The sequence below is a fragment of the Anabrus simplex genome, chromosome 1, assembly GCF_040414725.1.
Source record: "Anabrus simplex isolate iqAnaSimp1 chromosome 1, ASM4041472v1, whole genome shotgun sequence".
Lineage (NCBI taxonomy): Eukaryota > Metazoa > Arthropoda > Insecta > Orthoptera > Tettigoniidae > Anabrus > Anabrus simplex.
Genome location: NC_090265.1, coordinates 1,628,416,322 through 1,628,432,422, shown reverse-complemented (window position 1 = coordinate 1,628,432,422; position 16,101 = coordinate 1,628,416,322).

Here is a 16,101-nt window from a genome sequence, read left to right as displayed (position 1 = left end):
CTACCTCGTGAACAAAGAATATGCACATGGTAAAAAGCACACACACATGTGGAACGAATGTAATTAGTACAAGGAATACAGAAAACTGCAAAGCACGAAGTTACAACACAAAATAACGAACACTTCATTAAAATATGTCATAACCTTAAAAGGCCAAAAAATTCAAGGAACGCCAACTTCGTGAACAAAGAACAACACTCACGTGGTCAAAGAATATGGGTTAAATCACAACAAGTGAACGGAGTGGAACAAAGAATTTTCAGGGCAGAGCCTGTCAACACCTAAGATTCACATGGAAGAACTGTTATCCTGGCTTTAAATTAAATTCCAATGACGACACAAACATCACACACAAACATATCAAAGAACGAGTTACCAACTATCATGGACTTGCCTTCGACCCATGCAAACAATCGATTTTATGGAAGTGGGGTGATTATCGAATGTTAACGTTTCAAATTTTTGTCAGCAAAATCGTAAAATGACACAGTCCATCCGTAAAACCGTAAAATGCAGTGATTTCCGTAAATTTTACAGATAAACCGTAAAAGTTGGCAGGTATGTATGTAGAACCTTCCTTACATTGTACCTATGTATTAGGCACTCTAGAAGAAGAAGAGGCACTCTAGAAATTTACGAGAAAAGGTGTTGTGTAACATCCTTCTAGAAGCCTGGCCACGCAACATATATATAACAGGCAGTCTTGATGGTGGAGTTGAGTTATTGTTAACAGTTGTTTTGTTGCCACTGATGCTTTCACAACCCGTACTTATAGACATGATACTGTATAGGCTTTTGGGCTTATGCTGTGTCAAGAAAATAAGTTGTTGTTTTGATGAGACATATGTAGAAGTTGTGCATGAAGTATGGAATTGTTTTTGTAGAGTTAGTAGTTGACATGCAGTGGCTGCAGTCTTCTTATTCTTCATGATAGCAATTGTTCAAGATGGTGCTTTATTGATGTGTGTGTGACAAATGTATCAGAGTTTGTAAATAAAATTAGGGTATACAACTGACAGCATTTTGTGTGCGTCTTTGTGAATACATCAAAGATAACCCAAGTATCTGTACACCAGTGTAGATTTGTGAAAGTATGTGGAATAAGAGATGGAATTCATACTGCTAGAATGCACCAGGGGTAACACAGAAAGAGAAACAGAATGGTACATGTGGCTTTTCTTGATCTTAAAAAAAAGCTTTTGACAGAGTGCCACATAACTTCATCTGGTACTCCTAAAGAAAATGCACGCTACCTGAAGAACTAATCTGGTGAGATAAATTTCTCTACACAGGAAACAACAGCAGTATCAGATGTCTTGTGGGTGCCATAGATAACTTTCCCATTACTGTCGGTGTTCATCAGGGAGCAGCTTGACCTCCATTACTCTTTATCCTAGTGATGGATGCCACCACCAGGGATATCTATGGGCCAGTACCTTGGAATCTGCTGTATGCATATGACATCAGGGTTGCAGGAGAAACTGATGAAGATTTCGAAGGGCAAGTAAAGAACTTCACCAACCCATCATATAGATGGAACAACGTGGGATAAGTATGTATGTATTATTATTGATTTAAGCCCACTAAGGAGCACTGATGACTAGTTCTTCCTCGATGCTCTTCTACGTTCCCAATATCTCTTGAGCCCTGCTGATAATTTCTCCTCTCTCTCCTGTGAAAGGGACTTCTAGGGACTCTAGTTGGTGGGGTCCAAGACTGTACCATAGCACAAAATTTGGTACGATCTTCTATATGAATGTCTGAAATCCCAGCCGAATCCAAGTCCTTCTGTACTTCATTAAGCCACAAGCTTCCAGTCTTGTAGCTTTTAACCAAAGAGAAGATGATCTTAGTAAGCCTGTTGCTGTACATTCATTGTGGGTGTCCGCAGAATTTAAGCCTCCTACGTCGCATGCTGGTATTGGCTGATTCTAACTGTCGATACAGCTCAGAGTTTGATTTATGTCTGTAGGTTCCATCTGGGAGCAATCTCGGTCCATGAATTTTCCTGAGGATACGTCTTTCGGCTTTCTCTAGATCATCCATGGTGCCTTTTTTGTTCATCAGGAGGGTCTCTGAGGCGTACAAAAACTGTGGTCTGACAACAGTTTTGTAATGAGAAATCTTAGCATTTTTCGAAATGCACCTCTTATTATAATGGTTGTGGAATAGTTGGTACGCTGCATTGAGTTTGTTACATCTTTCTAAGATGGATGTACTGTCTCTACCATTGGGGTGGACCCATTCACCAAGATAGCAGAAACCATTGACTCTCCCAATCGTTCCATGGTCGTCAAAGGGGCGTTTCCAGGATGCCGAATCTCAAAGTACTTGGTTTTGTCGTACGATATCTGTAATCCTGCCTTCACCGTTATCTCGTGCAGGGCTTCGATAGCAATGACAGCATCCTTAGAATTGTTGGTTAGGATTGCAATGTCATCTGCGAATGCTAGGCACCTGATCTCAAACTTTCGGGTCCCAGCTCCAATGGCAACTGGTTTGATTTCTAGACTCCTCAGTGTACATTCCCAGTTCTTGATGACTTTATCAAGCACTAGATTAAACAGAATGGGTGAGAGGCCATCGCCCTGTCATACTCCAGTTTTTATCTTGAAACTCCAAGATAGTTTTCCCCTGAACTTCACCTTAGATGTTGTATCTGTGAGAGTCTGTTGGATGAGGGTGCATGTGTTGTAATCGACACTTCGTTCTTGCAGTACAGAGAAGAGTGTCTGGCAGTCGATGGAATCATAAGCTTTTTTAAAGTCGACGAAAACCACAGCGATGTTCATACTCCTTACTTGTTTTAGTTGGAGAATGGTTTTTAGGTTGAAGATCTGCCCAGTACAGGACCATCCACGCCGAAATCCTCCTTGATATTCACCAATCGTTCGGTCGCATTGGCTTTCCACATCGTCCAGTAAAATCCTTGATAGCACTTTGTATGCTACTGACAAGCAGATATATCCCTCGGTAGTTGTTGACATCACTGCGGTCACCTTTCTTATGTAAAGGGTGTATGATAGCTGATTTCCAGTCATCAGGGATCCTGTCAGTCTCCCAGCAGTCGACCAAGATCTGGTGTATGGCCTCTGTGATCTTATTTCCACCTGCTTTTAGAGCTTCCGCAATGATGCCATCTTCTCCAGGTGCCTTGCAGTTCTTAAGATGTCCGATGGCATTAGCAACTTGCTGCATTGTTGGTGGGTTAAATGGGAGGTGTATCTCTGGAGGATCTTCGACAGGTAATCTTTCCGCGGGCTCTTCGCCATTGAGCAACTGCTCAAAGTAGTTTGCCAAAAGTTCCACGTTCTGGCGGTTACAGGTGACCAAGGCCAACGTCTGTATTCTTAAAGTGAAGGCATTGTGGTTTACACCCAGAGAGATCCTCTTTGAAGGCCCGATAAAAGTTTTTGGTGTTGTACATTTTTAATTCTTCATCTAACTTCTCTAGTCTTGACTGATACTACTCGACAGTTTCCGCATCATTCTGAAATTCTCCCAGTCTTCCTTTCGTTTAGTTGAGTACCATTTTGTCCAGGCTGCGGCGCGCTCATCAAGTGCAAGATTGCATTCAGTATTCCACCATCTATGTTGTCTCTTCCTTCGAGGTTGTGCGAGGTTATTGGTCGTTTCACATATGGTGGACTTCAGTTGGTTCCAGTCTTTCATATCTTTTTGCAAGATGTTAATTGCAAAACTTTTTTATTCTCCAACAGGAATTGGGGATCAATCCTTGGTGGAATTGTGGTAGAAGGTATCTTTCATTTGGGCAGTAATCTAGTCTTTATTTGTGTGAAGAAATGGTCAGAATCAACATTCCAACTTTTACGAACTCTGACATTCATGATCTCTTTCATGCATTTTACACTGATTGCAACATGATCGATTTGAAATTATCCTATAGCTGCGTTCGGTGACTGCCAGGTGGTCTGGTATTTTGCCTTTCTGGGGAAAACTGTGGACATGATCTTCAACTGATATAACCTACACAATGTATAGACAAGAAGTGTTCCACCGATCAATACTTATTTATTGTGAATAAACTATTACACTAGTACTGGTTTCGGCCTTTCATGGCCGGTACTAGTGTAATAATTTATTCACAATAAATAAGTATTGATCAGTGGAACACTTTTCTTGTCTATACATTGAATCCAATCAATACGGAAAATGAAGCTTATAAATAATAATAACCTACACAGTTCAATTAAGCGCTTGCCGTTGGGGTTTGTTCGTCTATGTCCTGTGTAAGGCCCCAGTATATCTTGGTACCGTTGTTCTTTTCCCAGTTGAGCGTTGAAGTCACCTACGAGGATTTTGACATGGTGACCGGGGATCTTACTGATCTTGTCTTCTAGCATCTGCCAGAAACTTTGGACCTTTTCAGGGTTCTTCTTATTGTCATCATTAACTGGAGCATGTGCATTTACAATAGAGTATCCCTTGTTGCCAAATCTCAGAGATAACACGGAGATGTGTTCGCTAGCTGATGAAAATCCGATGACAGAATCCATTATATCATGTCGTATTAAGAGGGCTGTACCAAAAACGCTGGAGCCATGTGTGTTCTTAGACGCTGGTTTCCCCTTAATTATTCTATAACCTTCTGACTCAAAAGCCACATCATCAGCAAATCGGGTTTCTTGGACTGCTGTTATTGCAATTTTGCGCTTATGCAGGATGTCGGTCAATTGCTTGAGTTTTCCGGTCTTACAGAGGGTTTGAATATTGATGGTTCCAAAGTGTGTGACAGTTTTGGGTTTCAATAGGTTGGTGATATTGGGGAACTCCAACTTTCCCCGCACGATGAGGTCAGGCTCCCCAGAATCCGAAGGCCTGAATGCGCCACCATTGGTGACGGGAGATTGGATACTCCCTGAGGTAGTGACATCTGCGTCGTTGTTTATCATCGTATGCGAACTAGTAAAGAAATTTACTAGGGGTGAAGACTAAGCGCCTTCAGGGTTGGCCAATCTGAATCTTATTCAGGAGCGTTGATTACAATGGGGTCGCCACTCCCAAAGGCATTTTAGAGCTACTGCCAGCAATTATTTAGGCCGCCCCTTACATGTATGTATGTATGTATGTATGCAAGTAAAGAAATGGAAAGAAATGTTTAGAAGATGGACTATTCCAAAACATAAAAAAGACAAGAGTGTCTTGAACTCCTTTTGAGAGAAATACCATCAAAATTGATGGTGAAGACTTAGAAGTATATTCATTCTGATAATTGGGATGAAGAATTCAGGCTGACGTTTCTCTACAGGAAGAGATACACAATGGCTCTAGGAGCACATAGCATAAGCCATACCAATGAAACTCAAATCCAAGGCATATCACACAGTTGTGAGACCAGTAGCATGAGTGCTGGCCAGTTACAAATACATGGTGAAGGAAGTGCATGCAATGGAAATGAAAATGCTGGGATGGTCCTTGGGAATCACCTGACTGGATAAAATACAAACCAAAAAGATCAAGGAGATGACAAGGGTGAATGCTTTTGATGAAAAGATGCTAGAAATGACACTTACTGGTGTGAGTATATCACAAAAACACAACAAACTCTGTGGCAGTCATGACTTCCAATCTGGAAGTAAATACATAAAGATCTCATGGAAGGCCAAGTCAGTGATGGATGGACACTATTCATGACGACATGAGGACAGAGGGTCTAGCAAAAAGTAAAGCCATCTCCACACAGGTCATATAGGTCCTTTGAGGAGTGAAAGGCAAAGTGTTTCACTATCTTTAACCTCAGTACTAAGTGGGATAAAGTGGTTAGCTCCATGCCCGTGAATTACAGATGGAAATGGAGACAGCATACAATAACAGCAGAGCTGCAACTTAAATGGGAAAACCGCTAAGAAGAAGAATTCAGCAAGCGTGACAGTAAATACTTGTATTAATACACGTTTTGCTAAATTTAAGCTAGTTTATTACAATTTGTTTTACGATGCACCGACACAGAAAGGTCTTACAGCGACGATGGGATAGGAAAGGGCTACAGGTGGGAAGAAAGCGGTCGTGGAGTTAATTAAGGTACAGCCCCAGCATTTGCCTGGTATGAAAATGGGAAGCCACGGAAAACCATCTTCAGGGCTGCCGACAGTGGGGCTTGAACCCACTATCTCAAAGATGCAAGGCTCACAGCTGCGCGCCCCTAACTGCATGGCCAACTCACTTGGTAAATTTAAACCACTACTAACATGGCAAGAAAATGGAATGTCTCAATTCTCTCAAAGCTATGTATATTGTCCAAGTCAGGAACTCAAGCTTTTAAGTTGAATCTTTGGATTGTCTACTCCTATATCCTGTATTTCTGCAAGATACCAAAGTAATATTTATTTTAATTGGTCATAACTGTTGTATTAATGGTTGTATAACAACATTACCTTTAGTTGGAGTGACAGTCCCTCAGGGGAGGCAATGCCACTGGAACCCATCTTGTTGGAGGGCAGCAGCTTCAACAGGACTAGCCTGGGGCTGAAGAGGACCTTGTGACCCAAAAGGACTCAGGACCAGGGAGCACCATGCAGAGCTGGAGCAGCGTATATGGTGACCTGCTGTGATGCAGAAGGCCATGTAAAAACCACTGCATTATGAAGTTCCCATTTGTCTGGCCAGGAGGAACCTGGTATGATAATGGAGTAGACCGTACAGCCAACAATTCAACACCGACCATCGGTAAATAACCCAACTTCCTAAGGCAGTCAATGGCTTTGACTGGATGAGCTTCTTTAGGTAGGGTGATGGTCCCTCAATTAAGGAAATCCCACTGGAGACCATTCCAATAGAGGGCTGCAGTACTTGCCAGTACCACAATGGGACATAAAAAGAATGACTTTAGACCAGCTCTTCACTGGGTTTTCTTAGGTTCATTGAATCAGCATCAATGGCCATGATACTGCAGTGTGGAAGGCAATGGGAAATGACCACACTATCTTCCCAATAGAATCTTCAATAAACATGGCTGATACAGAAAGTACCCCATCGAGCAATACAGCTGTTAACGGGCGCCATCTCACATCCAGGCTGGATGATGTAAAATTGGCGACTGGGCACACAAAGGTAGACTCCCAGGCTTCATGTGGTAAATATGTGACTGGGTGGAGCATGGGTAAGGAAAAAAACCCCACATCTCTTTAATGCCAATTCAAAATACACTCATGTTCATAAAAACCAGAACACCTTGAAAGACTAGAGACAGGAAGTTCATATTCACAGGGCATGTGCATTAGTATGTTCTGAAGAAACGATTAGCATTTGAACCATATTGGCCCTGAGGTTCAAAGTCCACATCAATATCTCGGCGCACCACCACCGACTGGTAGAATGTGCCTGCAACACTCGTTGTTGCTATGAACCAAGTCAGTGTGACTTGAGCAAACGTGAAGGATGCCTCGCTGATGTATGCGAGAACCATACCGTCAAATTAATGAATTTGAAAGAGGGCACATTATTGGCATGAGAGAATGTGATGCATCCATCAGGGAAACTGCTGCTTGTGTGGGACGAAGAGTGTCGGCAATGCAACGGGTGTGCTCAGAATGATTCACAGAAGGCTGTAGGACACGACGAGATGGGTCTGGTCGCACCACCCTGACCACCCCCGAGAAGATCAACACCTCATCTGAATGGCATTGCAGGACAGATCTGCATCCTCCTCGGTTTTGGCACAACAGTGGAACACATCGTACACTATAAGGAGTGACAGTCCGTCACCGTTTACTATGGTCTGAGTTACCAGCGTGTCGTCCACTTCTCTGCCTACCTTTGACTAATGTGCATTAACATCCTAGAGTGCAATGGTGTATGGAAAGACGCCACAGGGGACAGGAATTGCAGCCGATAGTGTTTTCTGTTTGTTTGAAAATGATGGTCGCATTTTGGTTCGCCGCAGATAGGGGGAGAGGCATCACATTGACTGCATTCCCACAAGATATACAGCGCCAACTCAAGGCTTTATGGTGTGGGGTGCTATTGGGTTCAACCACAAATTACAGTTGGTGCGTGTCCAGGGCAATGTGACCAGTTTGATCTACGTGAATGACATCCTGCAACCCGTAGCCATACCCTTTCTGCACGACACCCCAGAGGCCATATTTCAGCAGGACAATGTGCGGCCACATGTTGCTGCCTTCTTATTGTCACAGGATGTCAGACTGTTGCCCTGGCCTGCCCGATCACTGGACTTGTCGCCAATCGAAAATGTGTGGGACATGGTGAAACGACGGGTGCGGCGTTGTTTCCCAATGCCAATCACCAAAGATGAACAGTGAAAGCAGCATGGATGGTTATAATCCAGGATGCCATTTGCGCCTTATATGCGTCGATGCCATCACGCATGGAACAAGTTATCAGTGCCCATGGAGGACCCAGTGCCTACTAAAGAACAGGACACATGCTGAACCTAGGTGATAAAAATGCTAATAATTTCTGCAGAACATACTAATGAACATGTCCTGTGAATATGAACTTCCTATTGCTAGTCTTTCAACAAGAGTGTAGCTACATGGAATATGAAAGGGCTTTTACAGCCAGGAAAGCTGTAGATTGTTGGGAATATAACGGGCAATTGTGATATTGACATATTGGGTCTGTTCAAGATGTGTTGGCGAGGAAATGGATTCTTTAACACTACCAAAGCAATACAGTGTATTTTTCTGTATCTGAAGACCCAAGTACAAATGGCGTTGGTGTCATTGTTCCCAATTATGAACCAAATTTGATTAGTGTATATACATGAATCATACCTGTCGTTTTCAACACCACACCATGCCCATCTCTTGCTGACGAAAACGATATAGAGAAATTCTATGGTGAGCTAGATGATGTGGTAAACAACATCCCAAGCAGAGAAATAACAGTTGTTCTTGGCGATTTCAATGCAAAAATTGTCACGACGACTATTGAATTGAATTCAAGAATATCAGGAGCAAATATGGTATTGGTAAAGGAAATGAGAGAGGAGAAAGACTTCTCCAGTTTTGAATGGAACATCCATTGTGTGGAACGAATACTCTTTTTCAACATCACCTTCGAAGGTTATTCACATAGTGTTCGCCTCGTATTTATAAGAATCAGACACACTTCAAATTGGTCAAAACTTGCTGGAGGTCTTCTGTCATTAATGGCAAGAGTTATACAGGAGATTCACGTCCTTTAAATTATGATTCAGGAAAATACGTTGTGTGCAGTGCAACAGAAAGATGCTGAATGAAGATGATTGTAAGAAATTTGGAGTGGAAATACATGTCCTTAAAACATGTAAAGAGAATCAAATACAGATGCAGAATCCACATGGGAAGTCCTCAGGAATAATATAGTGACAACTGAGATGAAGTTTTCTCCCACTACACTGAATCATAGAAACTGCTGGATTAGTGATCACACATAACACAGAGGAAATAGCTCAAAAGATCTAGGACATACAATCAACAAAAATATGCTGAACTGTGTCGTGAATTTCAATGATATGTCATCAAGACAAACATAAATACATAACTAGCATTTGTGAAGATATCCAGGCACACAATAATCATAACAAAATAACATGATCTTTACCACAAAATTAGGCTATTATCAAATAAATTTAAACCCAGAATATGGTCAATAAAAGACGCAAGTTATAGAAAAATCCATGACTTTAAGAATATATTAAATGGATGGAAGGAATACAGTGAGGATCTTGAAAGGAAAGAAAGTACAACCAACGATGATCCTCTGGCATGGATGTGAAATGGAGTCAGGCATCATATCTCAAGAGATGGAACAGGCAACTGCATCGTTAAAACTGCAGAAGTGAACTGGCCAAAGTGGCACAGCAGCTGAGCTCCTGAAAGAGACAGGCCACATAGGTGAGCAGATCATCACAGATACTTGCAACAAGATTTGAAGACATGGTATTTGGCCAGCTGACTGGTTTGCATCCATTTTTGCCCCTCTGCAAGAAGGTTTCCACAGCTAAATGTGACAATTACAGAATTCTATCCCTCATTTCATATGCAATTAAGACCTTGCTGTATATACTTAAAGAGAGGCTTCATGTTTTCCTTGATTCAGAGATCCCCCACTAAACAAGCTGGACTTGTCCGAGTTAAACGCACACGAGAACAGATATTAAACATCCATAAGCTGAATGCAAAAAGCAGACAATTTAAACTTCCTCTCATCGTCTGCTTTATTTTCTTTTAGTCTACTGGAAAGCCTTTGACTGTATTCAGTGGGAGAAAATGTGGCAAGTTTTCAAGGAAATGGGTGATCCTGGACATCTGGTTTGGCTGATAAGGAATTTTATATGGAGCCAGTGCAGCTATGGTACAAATAAATGACAAAATGTCTGCAAATTTTAACATCCAGAAAGGCAGAAGGGCTGTATGCTGTTATCTGTGCTCTTCAATATCCATGGCGAGTACATCATGAGAGCTGCACTTGAGGAATAGGACAGTTTTCCTGTTGGTGGTAAGAAAATATCTAACCTATGTTATGCAGCGATACACGCATTGCCACTGATGAGACGAAAATGGCCAAGCTCATTTCTCATGTCAAAAATGTCAGTGCTCAAATGGGACTACAAAGTAACATGAACAAGACCAAAATAATGATTGCTGATAGAGCCGAGATATTAGCCAGCACAGACATCATCTCTAGAAATATAAACTTGGTTCAGTCATTTCCAGTTCTGAGATTAAGAGAAGAACAGCTATGGCCAAAAATGTAATGACAAATTTGTCCCATTTATGGAAGGCCCACTCTACCGTCTTACCACTGAAAATGAGAATAGTATTGAGTTTGGTATTTTCAGTTTTCCTCTATGGAACCAACATGTGGACTCTGTGCTACAGACATGAACCACGAATACAATAAAAGTGAGAATTTCCACCTTTTCGATACTGTACTGGAAGGCCTTTGACTGTGTTCAGTGGGAGAAATTGTGACAATCGTGGAAATGTGTGTTCCTGGACATATACAGTATAAAAAAGGTAGAAATTTTCACTTCTATTCTTGAGGTAACAAACTTTGATACAGACCATGAAGTTGGTTACTTGTAATCTACAGACCTGAAGAAAGCCTATTCTTTTGAAATGTGATGTTGGTGAAAAAATCTTACAGATACCTTGGACAGCCTTTTCACACCAATGATTCCATTATAAGCCAGCTGAACCTCAGAATCAGATTATCATCAATTTGCAAACAAAGAGTTTTATAACTTTTTGGACACATTATGTAACACAGGAATGAATGATCATTCTTGGAAATGTTTCCGGCAAGAGAAATGTACGACGAGTTTCCACTCAATGATTGAACATTATCTATATATATATATATATATACACATATAATATAAGAGTTTTGTCTATATATTGCTCAGAATTTGAAAAGAACGGTATTTCTGTATCGGTCATGTCCACAGTAAAAAGAAAATGCACTTTTTTCTTTTCCGTAATTTCTGTCTGTCTGTCGGTCTGTATGTACACGCATCACTAAAAAACGGCTAAAGAGAATTTAATGAAAATTGGTATGCAAAGTCGGAGAATAAGTCGCTACAATCTAAGCCGTAAATAATTTTATTCACGCTGATAGGAATGGTAGTTTAGGGGAAGGCCTAAAATTGAATTTTCAAATATTTATGTTATTAGTGGTCCTATCTTAATAAAAATTGGTATTCAAAGTCAGAGAATAAGTCGCTACAATCTGGACTGTAAATAATTTTATTCTCGCTACGTGAAATGGTAGCTTAGGGAAGGCCTAAAATCTAATTCTTAAATATTTACGACATTAGTGGTCCTATCTCATTGAAAACTGTTATACAAAGTTGGAGAATGAGCCACTACAATCTAGGCAAATAATTCTATTCACGCTGAATGAAATGGTAGTTTAGGGGAAGGCCTAAAATTTAATTCTCGAATATTGATATTATTAGTGGTCGTATCGATAAATACTACATAACCAAAGTTATATAGAATTAAATTTCCGCCCATTTATGTCTTATACATTTTTACCGTACCGGCTATGATAACACAGATATTAATGAATTTGTATTTTTGTTGCTAAGTCCAGATCGACGCCGAGCCACGAGAAAATGGGTTAACAGAATTTAATGAAAATCGGTATATAGAGTCAGGGAATAATAATCTACAATCTAAACTATAAACAATTTTATTCACCCTGGATGAAATTGTAGTTTAGGGGAATGCGCCTAAAAATTAATTTTTAAACACCTGTGTTTTGCGTCCTATCGAAAAGTACTAGATAAAAAAATTACAAAGAATACAATTTCCGATCATGTATGTTTTATTCAGTTTTACCGTACCGACTATGATGAGTGGTATTTCAGAGTCAGACGAAAACAAAATGTGAAGGCCTACAATATCGAAAGCGCATAACATTCATCAACAATAACATTACATTGACCATTGTTTGTTGTGATGTTATTTGTCACTTATGCTGACTCTCAACTCCGATAGATGGGATTACTGCTGCGTACCGCGTATAATAGCCTGACTTGAATATTAGCGGGAAATAGCTGGAGAGTTAGAAAACGCTCTTCTTTAGCATTCCATTCCTCTGGTTCATACATTTTCTGATACTGCTGGTACGTAACTCACTGGTTCATCATAGTATTCCAGCTGTTCGATCCCTACTCTGACGCGCTGTTTTGAATGAGCAGTGGGCATACTTAAGGCAGAGGCTGGTTTTTTTTTTTTTTTGCAGCTCATGGGGAGGAGGAAAATGATGTTGGTGAAATTATGCTTGAGGAAGTGGAAAGGATGGTAAATAAACTCCATCGTCATAAGGCAGCAGGAATAGATGAAATCAGACTTGAAATGGTGAAGTATAGTGGGAAGGCAGGGATGAAATGGCTTCATAGAGTAGTAAAATTAGCGTGGAGTGTTGGTAAGATACCTTCAGATTGGACAAAAGCAGTAATTGCACCTGTCTATAAGCAAGGGAACAGGAAGGATTGCAACAACTATCGAGGTATCTCATTGATTAGTATACCAGGCAAAGTATTCACTGGCATCTTGGAAGGGAGGGTGCGATCAGTCGTTGAGAGGAAGTTGGATGAAAACCAGTGTGGTTTCAGACCACAGAGAGGCTGTCAGGATCAGATTTTCAGTATGCGCCAGGTAATTGAAAAATGCTACGAGAGGAATAGGCAGTTGTGTTTATGTTTCGTAGATCTAGAGAAAGCATATGACAGGGTACCGAGGGAAAAGATGTTCGCCATACTGGGGGACTATGGAATTAAAGGTAGATTATTAAAATCAATCAAAGGCATTTATGTTGACAATTGGGCTTCAGTGAGAATTGATGGTAGAATGAGTTCTTGGTTCAGGGTACTTACAGGAGTTAGACAAGGCTGTAATCTTTCACCTTTAATGGTCGTAGCTTACATGGATCATCTGCTGAAAGGTATAAAATGGCAGGGATTCAGTTAGGTGGAAATGTAGTGAGCAGTTTGGCCTATGCTGACGACTTGGTCTTAATGGCAGACTGTGCCGAAAGCCTGCAGTCTAACATCTTGGAACTTGAAAATAGGTGCAATGAGTATGGTATGAAAATTAGCCTCTCGAAGACTAAATTGATGTCAGTAGGTAAGAAATCCAACAGAATTGAATGTCAGATTGGTGATACGAAGCTAGAACAGGTCGATAATTTCAAGTATTTAGGTTGTGTGTTCTCCCAGGATGGTAATAAGCCTATATTAAGTGAGATTGAATCAAGGTGTAGTAAAGCTAATGCAGTGAGCTCGCAGTTGCGATCAGCAGTATTCTGTAAGAAGGAAGTCAGCTCCCAGACAAAACTATCTTTACATCGGTCTGTTTTCAGACCAACTTTGCTTTACGGGAGCGAAAGCTGGGTGGACTCAGGATATCTTATTCATAAGTTAGAAGTAACAGACATGAAGGTAGCAAGAATGATTGTTGGTACAAACAGGTGGGAACAATGGCAGGAGGGTACTTGGAATGAGGAGATAAAGGCTCATTTAGGATTGAACTCGATGGATGAAGCTGTACGCATAAACCGGCTTCGGTGGTGGGGTCATGTGAGGCGAATGGAGGAGGATCGGTTACCTAGGAGAATAATGGAATCTGTTATGGAGGGTAAGAGAAGTAGAGGGAGACCAAGACGACGATGGTTAGACTCGGTTTCTAATGATTTAAAGATAAGAGGTATAGAACTAAATGAGGCCACAACACTAGTTGCAAATCGAGGATTGTGGCGACGTTTAGTAAATTCTCAGAGGCTTGCAGACTGAACGCTGAAAGGCATAACAGTCTATAATGATAATATATGTATGTATGTATGTATGTATGCTATTTGCTATAGATAGGTCTTATGGCGACGATGGGATAGGAAAGGCTTAGGAATTGGAAGGAAGTTTTTTTTGCTAGGGGCTTTACGTCGCGCCGACACAGATAGGTCTTATGGCGACGATGGGATAGGAAAGGCCTAGGAGTTGGAAGGAAGCGGCCGTGGCCTTAATTAAGGTACAGCCCCAGCATTTGCCTGGTGTGAAAATGGGAAACCACGGAAAACCATTTTCAGGGCTGCCGATAGTGGGATTCGTTGGAAGGAAGTGGCCGTGGCCTTAATTAAGGTACAGCCCCGGCATTTGCCTGGTGTGAAGATGGGAAACCACGGAAAACCATCTTCAGGACTGCCGACAGTGGGACTCGAACCCACTATCTCCCGATTACTGGATACTGGCCGCACTTAAGCGATTGCAGCTATTGAGCTCGTTAGAGGCTGACTTAGTAGTAGTAGTAGTAGTATGACCTGGTCTAGAATAACAATTTAGGCCTATTCCAATTTATAGCACCGCAATTCACTAAATAACTCAAAATTGAACCCTGAAAAGAGCCGTTTCTTAAGAAAAGCTTCTTCCTCTTCACTTTAATTAAATTCTACATTCATTTTATTCCAAATCATCAGTGAAGAGGGGCTCCTCTGGCTTGGAGGAAAAATTTGCCTCCAAGACAGATAATATTTCCACTGCCATTGTAGTGAATTGATATTTTCCGACTCATCGGGTACTCCTTTAATTTAATTTCGTGTGGCTATTTCTAGCCGAGTGCAGCCCTTGTAAGGCAGACCCTCCGATGAGGGTGGGCGGCATCTGCCATGTGCAAGGAACTGCGTGTTATTGTGGTGGAGGATAGTGTTACGTGTGGTGTGTGAGTTGCAGGGATGTTGGGGACAGCACAAACACCTAGCCCCCGAGCCACTGGAATTAACCAATGAAAGTTAAAATCCCCGACCCGGCCGGGAATCGAACCCGGGACCCTCTGAACCAAAGGCAAGTACGGTGACCATTCAGCCAACGAGTCGGACATCGGGTACTCCTAGGAAACAGATTAGTAAAAGGGCATAGTTTTTGCCCTGAGAGTCGCCACTAATCAACCCTCTCCCCGCCGAAAAAAGACGAAGAGTCTTCACGGATCACGGCTGTCTGCGGCCTGGTCATTCCAGCTCTGGAACTTTGGACTGTTAGATCGGCAGTGTAGTCCTGTTCGTTAAAAGTGATAAAATATGTGGTGTTTCATTTGATCGAGTATTTCATGTGAAAGCATTGCTTTTAATCGCGCCATTCCTACCGACGTCATTGTAATGTATGTTCATTTCAGTTGGGAAGAACACTAAGACAGTCTTTTACCGGGCGAGTTGGCCGTGTGTGTAAAGGCGCGCGGCTGTGAGCTTCCTTCGAACTCCTAGGCCTTTCCTATCCCATAGTCGCCATAAGACTTATCTGTGTCGGTGTGACGTAAAGCCCCTAGCAAAAAAAAAAAAAAAGACAGTCTTTCTGAGGATGTAAAATGGCAGGTGGAGAGTGAGTGTCGACAATTATAAGGAAAACTCCCCAACCTGATTGTGACTGATGGTATGCAAGTGGGTCTACCATTACAGTGAAAATTCCCTAACTCCGTCTTCATATGAGAAAAGATGTTTGGTGACTTCCCCGTCTTACCAAACTCGATACCTGCAGTCGCTTAAGTGCGGCCAGTATCCAGTAATCGGGAGATAGTGGGTTCGAACCCCACTGTCGGCAGCCCTGAAGATGGTTTTCCGTGGTTTCCCATTTTCACACCAGGC